This window comes from Anomaloglossus baeobatrachus, chromosome 1 (genome assembly GCF_048569485.1).
Source record: "Anomaloglossus baeobatrachus isolate aAnoBae1 chromosome 1, aAnoBae1.hap1, whole genome shotgun sequence".
NCBI classification, from domain to species: domain Eukaryota; kingdom Metazoa; phylum Chordata; class Amphibia; order Anura; family Aromobatidae; genus Anomaloglossus; species Anomaloglossus baeobatrachus.
In genome coordinates this window covers 486,525,751-486,540,191 of record NC_134353.1, presented here as the reverse complement: position 1 = coordinate 486,540,191, position 14,441 = coordinate 486,525,751, and positions in this window count along the sequence as shown.

Below are 14,441 nucleotides of genomic sequence, written 5' to 3'. Positions count from 1 at the left end.
ACAGAACCCCTGTTATGAGGTTTGCAGTCTTATCAAGGTTTAAGAAGATTACTCTATTGTTGTAGTGTTTCTTGTTGTCCATGCTGGTTGTGTTCACTTTTTGTATGAGTTCTGCAGAGTATTTAGTTAGATAAAGAACTAAAGGGTACTTTACACGCTGCGACATCGCTAGCGATTGCTAGCGATGTCGTGCGCGATAACACCCGCCCCTGTCGTTCGTGCGACATTTTGTGCTCGCTGGTGTGGCGAACATTATCGCTACGGCAGCGTCACACGCACATACCTTGTCAGCGACGTCGCTGTGACCGCCGAACAATCCCTCCCTCAAGGGGGAGGTGCGTTTGGCGTCATAGCGACGTCACTGCAGCGTCACTAAGCGGCCGGCCAATAGAAGCGGAGGGGTGGAAATGAGCGGGACGTAACATCCCACCCACCTCCTTCCATCCACATTGCCGGTGGACGCAGGTAAGGAGATGTTTGTCGTTCCTGCGGTGTCACTCATAGCGATGTGTGGTGCCGCAGGAACGACGAACAACATCGTACATGTGGCAGCAATGATATTAAGGAAAAAAGCGACGTGTCAACGATCACAGTTTTTCAATGATTTTTCGATCGTTGATCGTTGCTCCTTGGTGTCACATGCTGCGATGTCGCTACTAGCGCCGGATGTGCGTCACTAACGACGTGACCCCGACGATATATACAGTCATCTGTAGAAGTAAAATGTTAGAAAATTCAGCCTATCAAGCTCAGTTTTTAATATCCTACATAGTTTGGTGTTGTCAGCAAAGACTGACACTTTACTATCAATCCCATCCAGAAGATCATTAATAAAGAGATTAAAGGGAACCTGTCAGTTCATTTATGCTCTTTTAACCCAGCAGCATTCATACCTGTATGCCCAAATTATCTCCCAAACCAGCCCTGTGTAACGCTATTCACTACAATGAATCTTTTAAAAAACTACTTATAAACCTTACTGTCTTTTTGTTAATTAGGTTTGTGACTAGTCACAGGGGCATTAGTTCCTGTGACTAGCTGGCCCTTTTTCCATGTCATCACACCCTTGTGAGCCTGTCAACATGATTTCTACGAGCTGGCGTCACAGCCTTGTCAGTGTGCCTCAGAAGCCTGGTGTACTCTTCCCGGCTTCATTAGGTGCACTGCGCATGACCGGAAGTTCAGAAGATGTGTATGTGAGCCGACTTCTAAACTTCTGGTCATGCGCAGCGCACCTATTGAAGCTGGGAAACGTCCACTATGCTTCTGAGGCGCACTGACAAGGCCAAAATGAGCTGCGCGCATATGCGGGATTTCCGGAAGCTGGCAGTGATGCTGACTCATGGAAATCATGTTATTATGCCCACAGGGGCATTATTACATAGGTAAAGGGCCGACTAGTCAGAGCAACTAACGACCCTGGAACAAACACAGGCCTATTTAGCAAAGGGAAAACAAGGTTTATAAGTTATGTTTTTAGACATTCATATTAGTGAATAGCGTTATACAGGGATGGTTAGGCAGAAAATTTGGGCATACAGCTATGAATACTGCGGGGTAAAGGGCATAGATGACTTGACAGGTTCCCTTTAAAAAGAATCAGTCCTAGCACAGATCCCTGTGGTACCCCACTACTGACTATATCAAATTTAGAAAATGTACCATTTAGGACAACACTGCATTTCTGTGAAATCTGTTCTATTTAGCAAGCCTTGCTTTTGTTATAGCAGATTTCCAGATATTACATAGGATATAACGGTAATACATGTTTCATAATGGTGTTTCTTAGGGAGGCACTACATTATAGAAACACCTAAAGACAATGATGAGGTTTGATATTCCAGGATAATAGAAAACTAGCAATGAATCCTTTTTTTATCACATGGAAATTCCTGTGGTTTAGATGTAAGCCATTAGGCTCTTGTCGGCAGAAACAAAGTCTTTTTACCATATGAGCTAAACCTGGAGACCATCAGAGAATGAAAATGGGAAAATGCTATATGTTTGTCAGAGAAGGTTACTGAAGCTGTAAGGAAAGGAAAGTACTTCCTAATCATTACAAAGGTTGGTTAGCAATCCCTAGCACAGTCAGGCCCGGAATATATTATCACCCATGTGGTATATTGTATGTGTGCCCTGAAACCTCTAATTCCATTTTATAGAAGACAAATGACTTCAATAAAATTAGACTCATAATTTATCTAAGGGATAGTCCGAACTTATCATTTAGTAAGCACTGAGATAACTGACTATGACAATAATTTCCAATGCATACTGCAACTTGACAAATAATCTTGATTTTAAGAATGTTATGTTGCGGGCGGGGGCCTCTGCCGCTTCTCTTGGGGATCTGCTCGGTTCCGGATTCCCTGCTGTGGCTCGAGTGGTGACCGGACCCGGGCTCGCACGGCCGCCCGTCCTCACAACCGTCAGAAAAGGGGATATTTACAATGGAGGTTGTCTGTGACGCCACCCGTGGGTTGCGGTGAAGGATGTTGGCACTGACGCTGCCTGTTGATGCGGCGCCCCGGGGCTGATGGAGCAGGGGGCAGCAAGATGGGCTCCCCTCCACGGGTAGGGGAGGGGTAGTCCCGGGGCCCAGGGGAGACGAACATGGGAGTGATGGCTGCTGGAGGTGGCGCGCCGGACCAGACCGGGGGACAATGGTGTACTCACAGTTCAATAATTTCACACAAGTCCAGTAGTAAACCAAGTTGCCAGTGGCCGGCTGCCTTTGGAGGGTGCATTCGGGTCCCACACCCAGGTTGATGAGCAGATAACCCTTCCTCCTGCACTTTGTGTTTCTTTCTCTTTTGGACGACTTCGCATGGAACGGAGAAGTCCACTCCCTGTTCTATTTGTGTTGGGAGCTGTGGCCCGCGAAAGCTGACCCTTGGGATTTCAGTGGGTTCTTGACGGACACCCTATCCTCCGCGTTGGGCTTCCGTTTCGCTCTATCTGGGCAGTAAATTGGGACAATGTCTGGAACCTTGTCCCCGGCTGGTTAATTGGAGAGGATTTGCAACCTTCCTCGCCCTGGGGTCCAGGCACCCCGACTATGCACGGCCTCCGGACCGGATTCCCGCTGTCGGTAACGGCGGGTTACAACCCTGCCCCAGTCCACTTTAGGTCTCCCGCGACCGGATCTCCATCGCCTGTGGCTCTGCTCACTGTCTGCCACCTACCCAAGTAGTCCAGGGGCCACTACCCCTGACTACACTTCAGTAAACTCTCCACACTTCCACTTCAACTCCAAACTCCTCTCTCCTTGAACTCCAAACTTGAACTGTCTGGTTCCCGCCCCTGACTCCTCAAGACCCCTAGGTGGGCGTTCTCATCCGCCTGATCCCGCCCACTGGTGTGTCTTGGTTATCATGGGGGTGACTAGGGTTTTATCGCTGTGTGTTATGCCTAAGTGTGGGTTGTGATGGTAACAAGGAGGATGTGAACTACTTGTGACTACCTGGTTTTGCCAGGGCGTCACAGTTACAGTATTGCATATGTAGCTTTTGTTATTACTCTATTCAATCTACTACCTTTTCTGTAATATAAAGGTTAGCAAAAATCGCTAAATAAAAATGTGTCACTATGACACTGAACAAAATTATAAAGCCAACACTTTTGTTTTTGCTCCCATTTTTCATGAGCCGAACTCTAACTTTATCTATGTATACACAAGACCTTTTTCTCTTAAATATTGTTCAAAATGTGTCTGAATCTGTGTTAGTGAGCTTCTCCTTTGCCGAGATAATCCCTCCAACTCACAGGTGTGGCATATTAAAATGCTGATTAGACAGCATAAATATTGCACAGGTGTGCCTTAGGCTGGCCACAATAAAAGGCCACTCTAAAATTTACAGTTTTACAGTATTGTGGGGGTCAGAAAAGCAGTAAGTATCTGGTGTGACCACCATTTGCCTCCTGCACAACACATCTCCTTCGCATAGAGTTGATCCATTATTGATTGTGGTGTGTGGAATGTTGGTCCACTCCTCTTTAATAGCTGTACGAAGTTGCTGGATATTGGAAGGAACTTGAACACACTGACATATATACCGATCCAGAGCATTCAAAACATGCTCCATGGGTGACATGTCCGGTAAGTATGCCGGCCATGCAAGAATTGGGATGTTCTCAGCTTCCAGGAATTGTGCACAGATTCTTGCAACATGAGGCCGTGCATTATTATGCTGCAATATGAGGAGATAGTCATAGATAAATGGCACAACAATGGGCCACAGGATTTCGCCACGGTATCTATGTGCTTTGAAATGGCATCAATAAAACGCACGTTTGTTCGCTGTCCATAACATACACCTGCTCATACAATAACTCTCTCAACACCATGGGCCACTCAATTTACAACGTTGACTAAAGCAAATCATTCACCCACATACAACGCCATACACACAGTCTGCCATATGCCCTATGCAATGAAAACTGGGATTCATCCATGAAGAAAACACCATACAACGTGATAGATGACAAAAAATGTGAGCATTTAATCACGCAAGTCGGTTTTGATGACGAACTGCAGTAAGATGGAGGCTCCGATGAGGACGACGAGCATGCAGATGAGCTTCTCTGAGACAGTTTCTGACAGTGTGTGAAGAAATTCTTTGGTTACACAAACCGATTGTTGCAGCAGGTGTCCGGGTGGCTGGTCTCAAACAATCTTGGAGGTGAAGATGCTGTCCTGGGCTGGTGTGGTTACATGTGGTCTCCGGTTGTGAGGCTGGCTGGTTGTACTGCCAAATTCTCAGAAACGGATTTGGGGTTGGCTAATGGTAGAGAAATGAAACTTCACAGGCATCAGCTCTGATGGACATTCCTGCAGTCAGAATGCCAATTGTACACTCCCTCAAAACTGGCGACATCTATAGCTTTGTGCTGTAGGATAAAACTGCACATTTTAGAGTGGTCTTTTATTGTGGCCAGCCTAAGGCACACCTGTACAATATTCATGCTGTCTAATCTGCATCTTGATATGCCACACCTGTGAGGAGGATGTATTATCAACAAAGGGGAAGTTCTCACCAACACAGATTTAAACAAATTCGTGACTATTTGAGAGAAAGAGGCCTTCTGTGTACATAAAAAAGTCTTAGATCTTAGAGTTCAGCTCATGAAAAATGGGAGCAAAAACAAAACTGTTGTGTTCTATATTTTTGTCCAGTGTAGATTAGTATGATGCTCTCGTGTAATGTCCTAGACTAGTTAAACTACTAAGTAAAATTTCCCACTAAACTGCATCCCATTAAGAGTTCATAGGGGGACTGAAGAGAAGGCATGTCCTGGGTTAGTAGAGAACATGTATAACTGATAATTGGTTGTTACCGTCCCCTAGTCAAAAGGAAGCATTCATTGTCTATTCAGTATCGATTCTGATTGTGTAGGGAAATAACATATTGACAATGAACATGAGATAATCAACAGTGAGGCTGCGGCTGCCACACACTTCCTGTGATTACTCATTTGGTCCAAAGGCATGGCAAAAGAAGTCAGCGGTGATTGGACGAGGTTCTCGTGTGACGTCACAATGTCACGTGAGCTTTGAATCACGACTACCAATAGAGTTGGAAAGGTGCCAACTGGAATCAGAAGGGGTTGTCCTAGTAGTGGAAAAACCACTGAAAAAAAGAAAAAAGAAGAAGTAATGGAGAAACCAACAAAAGGGAGAGAAAAATAACATTACAAGAAAACACAACTAATTAAGTCCTCTTGATACATACTAGCAACTCTGAAAAGCCAGAGAGTTTTAGAGCAGGATCCATGGACACCATGTCTTCTGAATCATTTGCTTACACCATTGAGTTCAGCGGTAAAGTCTTCCATTGCATAGTTTGGTCATCACTTGAAACCATTCCCACAGTGCGGGGGGCTCAGAGGTTTTGCAATGTCGTTGAATAATTGTGTAAGCTCCTCCAAGGCAGAATCTACAAGCTTGGTATCACTTTATTTACACTGATCTGAAGAATCATATTACCGGGTAATTTTTACCATTCAATTGAGGCCTCTTTCACACGCACGTACCTCCGGTACGTATATGGACAGTTTTCTCACGTACCGGAGACACGGGCACACGTTGACATATGTTTGCCTATAGTTTCGGGCACACGTAAGTATTTTTGCTCCACACGCCGACGTGTCCATTTTCTCCGGCATCACAGGTGTCACACAAAACGCAAACATGTCACACGTAACACACACGGACCACACGGATGTGTTCCGTGTGACATGCACCGGAGAAAAGACATGTGTTTATTAAAAAAACCCAAACCTTTACTCACCTTCTCCTGCCCTGCAGTCTCTGCCGCTGCTGTTACTTGCTGCCGACCGCCGCTCATTATGCTCATTTAATATTCACTTCACTGCGGCCGGAAGCAGCAGCAGCGGGGAGTTGGCAGGACCGGAGCCCGAAGATCAGCACCACGGACAGCGACACCAGGGACAGGTGAGTAGAAAGTTCCCATTCTCCGTGTGTTATCACGAATAACACACGGAGAACACATGTGTGCCATACACACAGCTCACCGAGGGCAATACGCATCTTTGACACGTCCATGAAGCATGTGCGTGATTTCCACGGGCGTGTGAAAGAGGCCTAACATTGTAAAAAGAAAACTCCCAAAACAAAGATGGAATTACATCTTTTTAACATTTCATCCAACTTGGAATTTTTTCCTCATTTTGCAGTACACTAAATGGTAAAATAAAGATGTCATTCGGGGCGTGGCCTGCACGCTGATGGCGATGGCTGCTTGAAAGGAGAGCTCTGTGCTGACACAGGATAAACTGGCTCTTATCAGCTCACAGATAACAGGATTACCAGCTACAGGAGGTGTGAGTAACCCCAGCCCCCAGCTATGCCTAAGGGGAGACCTAAAAAAACTGGCACTCCAGCCAAACTGACAGACTTCTACCCCCGGGATAGGGATCTCTCCTCACCAAGCAAGATGGCGCTGGCTTCCCACTCAGCTTCTTCCCACTCCTCACAAGGAGATACAGGCTGCTTGAGAGGCTGCACAGGCATTCCTCTGACAGAGGAAACAATGCAATCTCTGCTGAAAACGCTGAGGGCTTCCCTGCAGGCTGATCTCAGAGAAATAGTAAGAGAGCTGAAGGAAGAGATCAGGTCTCTGGGTGATCGCACAGAGCATGTAGAAACTAAAATGGCTGAATTTGCAACATCACATAACAATCTGATAGATGCTAACACAGCTTTGGAAAAGGAGGTGGAGGCACTAAAACTTAAAATCAGTGATATAGAGGACAGATCCCGAAGAAATAACCTAAAAATCAGAGGGATTCCCTCATCAGTAGCAGATAAAGACCTCCAGGAATACTTCCACAAGTTTCTGCAGCTTATACTCCCTGGATGGGACACCAGAGACCTGATAGTGGACAGGATTCATAGAGTCCCTAAATCCAAAGGCATAGATCCACCTCTGCCTAAAGATGTCCTGGCTAGACTTCATTTCTATAAAACAAAAGAAGCTGTGCTGCACACACTGAGGGGAAATTCAGCCCTGCCAGACACTTTCATGGGACTAAAAATCTTCCCAGATCTTTCTGCTGCAACTCTTAATAAAAGAAGAGAATTTGCCCACCTTTCTAAACTCCTTAGAGATCAAGACATCAAGTACAAGTGGGGTTTTCCGGTGAAGATGATAATTTTCAAAGATGGAGGCACTCACATATGTCATACTCCTTCTCAGCTGGGCAAATTGCTGGATGACTGGAGAATAGCCCACCCACCAAACCCTGGTGAGTGGGAGAATCAAAGAGGCCCTCCAGAGAGGATTAACCCTGAATGGTCAGTAGCTTAGCTGGGACTCCTTCCTGCTTATGGCACCTGCTGTCTCTGCTCCTGTGACACGGGATGTCACGTAGCCCCCCTGATGTTCTCGCCTATGGCGAGCGGTTATACACCGGGCACCCTACTCGGGGAAAACCGGTGTTGTTGGAATTTTTTTGTTTTTGTTCCTCTTCTCACAAATGTTCCTTAATTTTTTTTGGAAATTTCTCTCAATTACTTGCTGGTCTAGCCCCTCTCATCCCTGATGGCGTTCCTGGGAATTCAAACCCCCCTGCGGCTCCAATATGAGAATTAAGATATTGTCTATTAATGTGAACGGACTCAACTCCCCAGCAAAAAGGTCAATGATGTGGAGAGAGGTGAAGGCATCTGACTGTGATATAGCGTGCATTCAGGAGACCCACCTTCTTTCCACAGATAATAAACGGCTACTTCATCCAAGGTTCCAACACACCTTTTTTGCTAATGACTCAAAAAAAAGAGGAGGAGTGGCCATTTTAATAAAGAACTCAGTGGCCTTTAAATTGATAAATGTCAGTTATGGAGCGGATGGAAGATATATTATTTTGTCTTGTTATATCAACAGCGTCCCTTATACCTTGGCAACGGTCTACTCCCCAAATACATCACAATTAACCTTTGCTAGGAAATTTTTCCAAGCATTCAAAGATACTGCCACAGGGGCGGAAATCATCTGTGGAGACTTTAATATACCTGTAATACGCTCCATGGACTGCTCCAACACCAGCATCCCACATGCTAAGGAACTTAAGCATCTCATCAATGAATTCCATTTTCATGACATCTGGAGATATTTGCACGCATCAGAAAGAGACTATACATTCTTCTCTTCCAGGCATCGCTCATACAGTAGAATTGATTTTTTTTTGGTCGACAGCAAATCTATAAGTAATTGTGTGGCAGCTGATATTGGTTTAATTACTTGGACAGATCATGCGCCGATCTCTTTGTCTGTTCAGGGTAGCTTTAATGTTCAAAATTCCCCTAGGTGGAGACTGAATACCAGCTTGCTTGGTAGGCAGAAGGTACATGATGAAGTAGAGTCAGTGTTAACAGAATATTTTAAACTTAATAATAATGGGGAAATTTCTGACGAGACCCTGTGGGCTGCTCATAAAGCAGTAGTCAGAGGGCAGCTCATAAAAATAGCTTCCATCCAAAAAAGGCAAAAAGACGCAGATATTAAATATATATTAACCCGTATTCATCACCTTGAATCCCTGAATAAAGCCAAAGCAACCCCTAACTTGACTAAAGAAATTGTAACCCATAGATTCCAACTAAGATCCCTACTCCTGCAAAAATACGAACATAATCTTAAAAAAAATAGATCGACATTTTATGCTATGGGGGATAGAGCGGGGTCCTTATTGGCAAGAAGGACGAAAAAACGTGAGATTCAATCTAAAATAGAATTCCTGAGGGACCCAAACGGAACAATCACTAGACATTCCATTGAAATAGCAGAAGCATTTGCGAAATACTATGAGGCCCTGTATAATCTAAAATATGATTCCAATATGTCACAGCCGACTCAAGTGGATATACAGGGTTTCCTAGACACCCTGGATCTTCCCCGGGTCTCAGATGAGCAATTAGAGGAACTTAATCTTCCCTTTACTACACATGAAATCCTAGGTGCCATCAAAATGACTAAGTCTAACTCCGCCCCGGGCCCCGATGGGCTGCCATACGAATATTACAAACAATTTACATCCACTCTGTCCCCCTTTATGTCAAAAACCTTCAATTTTTGGCAAAATAAAGGGTCAATTTCCCCAGATAACTTAGAAACGATTATTATCACGCTACCCAAGCCAGGGAAACCTGCAGACACCCCGGGTTATTTTAGGCCCATTTCACTCCTAAATTGTGATGTTAAAATTTATGCCAAACTAGTGGCAGATAGACTTCATAAAGTGATCCCGACCTTAGTGGCTCCAGACCAAGTTGGGCTTGTGACAGGGAGGCAATCTAAGGATGGCACCAGACGGATGCTTGACTTGATTGGACTGGTGGAGATATCGGGTGAACCCAGTGCATTCCTGTCTCTTGATGCTGAAAAAGCCTTTGACAGGGTGCACTGGGGATACCTGGAGAGAGTTCTAACAAAACTCGGGTTCTTGGGGAAAATCAAGTCATCCATTCTAGCCCTCTACTCTTACCCAAATGCGTCAGTGTTGGCATCAGGGTTTCTGTCATCTAAATTTCAAATAAGTAATGGCACCCGCCAGGGGTGTCCATTGTCTCCCGCTATTTTTGCTTTAGTGGTAGAACCTCTGGCGGAAGCTATACGAAAAAACATAGCCATTTCTGGTATAAGAGTTGGGGAATTTGAACATAAACTTGGTTTATACGCAGACAATGTGATAATTTCCTGTTCTAACCTTGCAGTGTCGATTCCAGCAGTGGTGAACACATTATCGAACTTTTCTAAAGTGTCGTATTATAGGCTTAATGCGGCAAAGTCTTTGATACTGCCGTTTAATGTACCGGTGAAGGACAGGAGTGCGCTGGAGGGGGCCTTTCAATTCAAATGGTGCGACAGGGGGATACCTTATTTGGGTATTAAGCTGACACCATCGCAGATGTTAATTAAAGAAAATTTGGAACCTCTGATCCAAAATTTAGAAAAGGAATTGGGAAGGTATGAAAAAATATCATTGTCCTGGATGGCCAGGATACAGTCCTTTAAAATGGTTTTCTTACCCAAAATATTGTATGTGCTCAGATGCCTTCCCATCAAAATTTCTCACAAAACCCTGATGAAACTTCAATCGTTGACTAACAAATTTGTCTGGGGTAATAAAAGGGCTAGGGTCACAGGTAAAGTGTTATACCCCCCATATGACTTAGGGGGATTGGGCACCCCAAACATATCGGCATATTATAAAGCCTAACTAATTGAATCACTAAAGGAATGGTGGCGTCCAGGTAATTCACATAGATGGGCTCAGATTGAAAATTTCCTGTCCCGCCAGGGCTCGGTCAGAAGAATGATGGAAGCAGAATATTTGAGCCGTTCACGGTTCTCCCCGTGTGTTCCCACCATGTCAGCCTCCCTGGAGGTCTGGCGAAATGACTTGATTCATAAGATTCAGATTCCTCTTTCAGAGATTTCCCTCAAGTCGTTGGAATCTCAAATCCCCTTTTTGAATCTGGCCAGGTGGGAGGGAACGGGCATTACAGTGCTGGCGGATCTATACTCTGATTTGGGTGTTAACCCCTTTAATGAAATAGTACGGGAACACCCCTCTTTAAAGGGCTGTTTCTATCAACACATCCAAATTAGTCATTTTCTGGCCTCTAAATTTCCTCCAAAGTCGAATCCTCTGTTACCTACAACAAAGGCTTTGGTATTTAAAAAGATAATTAAATCCAAAGGTATATCCTCGACATACAAATGGCTCAATAACCCCCCCGAATAGCAAAAATCTCCTTATATGAATAAATGGGACGTGGAGTTGAGTGTCTCTACCTCTCCTTCAAACTGGCACACGGCATCAGCAAATATCCAAAAATATTCCAAGTGTATAAATCATCTGGAGCAACTGAAAAAAGTACACCTGCGATGGTATCGGTCCCCAGCCAACTTAGCACAGTTCCTCCCAAATTATTCGCCACATTGTCGGAAGGGCTGCCTCCAAAGGGGTACTCTTAATCACTGCTGGTGGGCTTGTCCCAAGGTTTTCTCGTTCTGGTTGGAGGTGTTTGGCCTGATGGGTGAGCTGACAGGCAATCCTATTAATCCGAATCCAGGTCTGGCAGTGCTAAACGTGGGTATAGAGGAGTTCTCTTGGGAATCCAGGGGTTTATTAGTTCACATTCTAGTAGCTGCCAGATACTGCATAAGTTTGCACTGGAAATCCCCAAAGACGCCTACATTAGTTGAACTATATAACCGAATTAATCTCCAATGCCAATACGAGTTCTGTCTGGCTCACTCCATCCGCGCCAAAAACAAAATACTTCAGATTTGGAACACGTGGCTAAACTCTGTATATGCATCCCCTGTCAGGCATCTGTCTCCAGGGCAAGCTGTTGATAATTAAAAATGGGTCAAAGAGAGTGTTACGCAGGGAGTTCACCCATACCACATGTCAATATTCAAGGTGTTTAATCTCTGTTGTTGTTACTGCTCGGGCTACCCCGAAACGCCATCCAATTCCCTCCCTCCCCCCTCCCCCTCCCTGGTTGCTTCCTTGCAACCATCCATGGTTCTCCCCCTCTCCCCCACCTCTCTCTCCCCTCCCCTTTCTTATCTTCCTTTCTTACTCTCTGGTTCTGGTTGTTTGGATCCCTCGTTTTGAGGATTAAAGAGTAAATTGGTAGGTTGACTCTATACGTATTGGGTATTGATTAACCTAAAAAAAAAAAAAAAAAAGTTGCAACTTGCATCAGACATGATTGTTGGTGGTGTGACAGGAAATGTGAATCATAATCAAAGGTGATACTACCACATGTTACAGCGTTGTTTTCTTTGTGTATTATTGCCAATGATACCTGAATTTCTCCTTTTTGTAATGTAACTTCCTATAATAAAAAATTGATTGGATAAAAAAAAGATGTCATTCAAAACAACACCTTGTCAACTAACAAAGACAGGAAATAGTGAAAGTGTAAAAATGAAAAATCCTAAGTTTTTTTGAAAAGATAGTCTGTCACCGACTCAAAAGTGGGAAGTTGCTGCCATTAAGTCCCACTGTGTCCCTTGGTATGCCTTTTTTTTTAATCCACTGTACAGATGTAGAGCTATGATCCTTTTTTCAGTGTTGATATTTTATGGCCATTAACAAGGGGGAGTGGTTCTGAAGATCCCCTAGGGACGTGCCTTTAGGCTGCCCTGTATTATTACCCTGTGGGGAACTTTGCCTTGGTAAAGACCATAAAAATTAGAACTGGATTTAAATCACATATCTCTTAAACCGTATGGTGGATTAAAAAAAAAAAAAAAAAGGGGGAGAGTAAAGTAAGAGCAAACTCTGGCCACTTTGTCACTGACAGATCAGCTTTGAGGTTCTTAAATGGTTGAAAGTGGAAAATGCTTGTAAAAACAATTTAAGAATGCTTCTCTGGAAATAAGAAGATTGCATGGCTGTGTTCTCACTGTTCCCCCAACTCCAGTGTAATGATTATGCCATAGTGACGTTGTGACAGTGTCATGTAACATGCCCGTATTGTGCGGCTGTAAGCTGTGATAGTGTGGCGCTCCTGAGGCTCTGGTCGCCACAGGGTACTGCACCCCAATTAGGGTGCGTTATCTATCTCAGGTAAGGAGGAGGTTAATCACTGGTGTTCCACATTCATACACTACATACAGCTTAGGAACCTTCACACACAGTGTGTTGGCTCAGGGTAGGCAGGAGGGTGGCCATATGGACATGGACTTCCCTGTTACTGAAGCCAGCCACCTGGGGGGCGGGTTCCACTTGGGGTATAAATAGGCACTACATACGCACATCATGGCCAGTCAGACCCGTCAGGACCATAATTCTGGCAACAAATCTCTGGAGAACTTGGACTTCACAGGGCCCAGGAGCTTGGAGAGGGAGCTCAGTCGGGGTACCTAACTGTGGAGGAGGACACCCTAGAAATAGGACTCTCACTCCTTCTCTTTCAAAACACCAGGGGTGACCCCTTTACCGGATCTGAAATTGCCCTGAACCCATCACGGCAGTGACCAAGTGACCGGGCTGGCAGCTGAAGTTGTGAGTAAACTATACCCTGAACTAGCAGAGATTGTGTTGGCTTGTCCTTACCGGTGTACCGCCCTGAAAGGGGCCCGGCCGCTCCGCGGCTCGGGCCAAGCCGCTCGAGGTCCGGGCTCGGGTTGTCGGTGGCACGAGCACCTCCGGACCGGGGGCCACGTCGCTCTGTTAAGGGGAGGCAGTGGGGTGGTGGTGTGGGACGAGGTCTGCAGCCGGGGGCCGCGTTGTCGTCGTACGTGTCGTGACGCCACCCACGGGTCGTGGTGACGGGATGCACCACCGCTGCGGCTGGAGGTGGAGGGTATTCCCGGGATCAGTGTTGCGGCCACAGCCTAGATGTTAGCCCCTCCGTGGGTAGGGGCGGTGTGTCCCGGGACCCGGTTGGTAGGGACTGGCGACGGTGTTGTTGTCGGGGTACAGGGTGCCGTGCTGCGGTGCAGTGTCGTGCCCGGATGGCACTGGTGTACTCACGATTAATTCACACTCAGAGTCACTGGTAAACCAAAGTTCGGGTCTGGTCGGGTCCCGCAGCCGGCTGCTTGTGTCCCTTGTGAGGCTGATGGTGGCCCCTTTCCCTTGCACCTCTTGTTTGACTATTGGCTTCCCTGCCTGGACAGTGGTAGCCCGCTCCCCGGTGTTTAGCTGCCGGAGGAGCCCTCGGTTGCCCGCAGGCGCTGGCCCGTTGGATGTTTGGCCCTTGGCGGTGGCTCTCACCCGGTATCGGTGGGCTTTTGCCTTCTTTCGGGACTTTGGGTGAGGATGAACCCGTGAGGTCCAGACTGCAATCAGTTAATTTGCCTATACTCAGTGGCTTCTAAGCTAGGACGGGGTCTGAGTACCCGGTTTCTAGTGCTCCGGTAAACGGTTGACTCCCCGGTTCAGGGCCGGCGGGC